This window comes from Carcharhinus amblyrhynchos, unplaced genomic scaffold (genome assembly GCF_965287045.1).
Source record: "Carcharhinus amblyrhynchos unplaced genomic scaffold, sCarAmb.v2.hapA scaffold_814, whole genome shotgun sequence".
Classification (NCBI taxonomy): Eukaryota; Metazoa; Chordata; class Chondrichthyes; order Carcharhiniformes; family Carcharhinidae; genus Carcharhinus; species Carcharhinus amblyrhynchos.
Genome location: NW_027650554.1, coordinates 1 through 2,500, shown reverse-complemented (window position 1 = coordinate 2,500; position 2,500 = coordinate 1). Strand labels below are relative to the sequence as shown.

Below are 2,500 nucleotides of genomic sequence, written 5' to 3'. Positions count from 1 at the left end.
AGAACCGTGCATAGTGTGCCATATGTGGTCTAACTGAAGTATATGGACACCGGAACTGTGCACACTGCTTCCAGTGTGGTCTAACTGAGGGATATGGAGACCGGAACAGTGCGCAGTTCTCCCAAAGACTGGAACTGTGCCCAGTGCTCTGTGGGGTCTAACCGAGGGATGTGGAGACCGGAACTGTGCACAGTGCTCCCAGTGTGGTCTAACTGAGGGATATGGAGACTGGAACTGTGCACAGTGCTCCCAGTGTGGTCTAACTGAGGGATATGGAGACCGGAATATGGATTTGAAAACTTCACAGTTTCAAGTTTCCCCAGCACTTAGAATAAAAATGGTAAAATCACCCCCAGAGAGAGAGAGAGAGAGAGAGAGAAAGAGTAAGAAAGAGAGAGAAAGAAAGAGTGTGTAAGAGAGAAAGAGAAAGGGAGAGTGAGACAGTGATTAGAGAGGGGTGATTTATAGAGGGGGGGTTTGGGATGGGGGAGTGGGGTGGGGTGAGAGGACAGTGTCACCGGGATACATGCTGTCCCGGGACACAGTGGGGTTATAGAGGGGGGGGTTTGGGATGGGGGAGTGGGGTGGGGTGAGAGGACAGTGTCACCGGGATACATGCTGTCCCGGGACACAGTGGGGTTATAGAGGGGGGGGTTTGGGATGGGGGAGTGGGGTGGGGTGAGAGGACAGTGTCACCGGGATACATGCTGTGCCGGGACACAGTGGGGTTATAGAGGGGGGGGTTTGGGATGGGGGAGTGGGGTGGGGTGAGAGGACAGTGTCACCGGGATACATGCTGTCCCGGGACACAGTGGGGTTATAGAGGGGGGGGTTTGGGATGGGGGAGTGGGGTGGGGTGAGAGGACAGTGTCACCGGGATACATGCTGTCCCGGGACACAGTGGGGTTATAGAGGGGGGGGTTTGGGATGGGGGAGTGGGGTGGGGTGAGAGGACAGTGTCACCGGGATACATGCTGTCCCGGGACACAGTGGGGTTATAGAGGGGGGGTTTGGGATGGGGGAGTGGGGTGGGGTGAGAGGACAGTGTCACCGGGATACATGCTGTCCCGGGACACAGTGGGGTTATAGAGGGGGGGTTTGGGATGGGGGAGTGGGGTGGGGTGAGAGGACAGTGTCACCGGGATACATGCTGTCCCGGGACACAGTGGGGTTATAGAGGGGGGGTTTGGGATGGGGGAGTGGGGTGGGGTGAGAGGACAGTGTCACCGGGATACATGCTGTCCCGGGACACAGTGGGGTTATAGAGGGGGGGGTTTGGGATGGGGGAGTGGGGTGGGGTGAGAGGACAGTGTCACCGGGATACATGCTGTCCCGGGACACAGTGGGGTTATAGAGGGGGGGTTTGGGATGGGGGAGTGGGGTGGGGTGAGAGGACAGTGTCACCGGGATACATGCTGTCCCGGGACACAGTGGGGTTATAGAGGGGGGGGTTTGGGATGGGGGAGTGGGGTGGGGTGAGAGGACAGTGTCACCGGGATACATGCTGTCCCGGGACACAGTGGGGTTATAGAGGGGGGGGTTTGGGATGGGGGAGTGGGGTGGGGTGAGAGGACAGTGTCACCGGGATACATGCTGTCCCGGGACACAGTGGGGTTCACTCACCGGAGCTTGTCTACAAAGTTTGAGAAGTTTAAATCACTGAAGAATTCCCGGAACGCTCCCCTCATCCGATCATAGAAAGTTCGGAGACGATCCTTCCAGCTGGTGTATTCTGCCACAAAGGTCCTGTATCCATTGGGATTGTAGACGGATTTGGAATATGCTGCTGACGCTTTCTCTGGGAGAGAGAAACATTGGTCAGTTTCTGTACTCCTGTCCCCCTATCCTCGATCTGTCTCCCTCTCTATTCCTCTCTCTGTGTCTGCTTCCCACTCAGCTCTGTCACTGTCCGTGTTTCCATCTCTTCCCACTTTCTCTCTCTCTCTCTCACTCTTCCCGTATCTCTGGATCCCTCTCTCTCTCCATGCGATTCTGTCTATCTCTCAATACTTTCACAGATTCTTCATCTCTCTATCAGTCTTCCTCTCTATCTCTCTTTCTTTCACTTTTCCTCTATCTCTTTCTCAGTACTGACCCTCTGACAGTGCGGCACTCCCTCAGTACTGACCCTCTGACAGTGCGGCACTCCCTCAGCACTGACCCTCTGACAGTGCGGCACTCCCTCAGTACTGACCCTCTGACAGTGCGGCACTCCCTCAGTACTGACCCTCTGACAGTGCGGCACTCCCTCAGCACTGACCCTCTGACAGTGCGGCACTCCCTCAGTACTGACCCTCTGACAGTGCGGCACTCCCTCAGCACTGACCCTCTGACAGTGCGGCACTCCCTCAGCACTGACCCTCTGACAGTGCGGCACTCCCTCAGTACTGACCCTCTGACAGTGCGGCACTCCCTCAGCACTGACCCTCTGACAGTGCGGCACTCCCTCAGCACTGACCCTCTGACAGTGCGGCACTCCCTCAGCACTGACCCTCTGACA

At 56.8% G+C, this 2,500-nt stretch overlaps 1 long non-coding RNA gene across 1 annotated transcript in view; it reads right to left on the bottom strand.

Annotated features, from left to right (window-relative positions):
* Window positions 1-1,859, bottom strand: part of LOC145340165 (uncharacterized) — a 3,604-nt gene extending 1,745 nt beyond the window's left edge. Inside the window, exon 1 of the long non-coding RNA XR_013886214.1 lies at window positions 1,624-1,859. This is a non-coding gene — a long non-coding RNA (uncharacterized LOC145340165). The remainder of the gene's footprint in view (window positions 1-1,623) is intronic.
* Window positions 1,860-2,500: the final 641 nt, after the last annotated feature.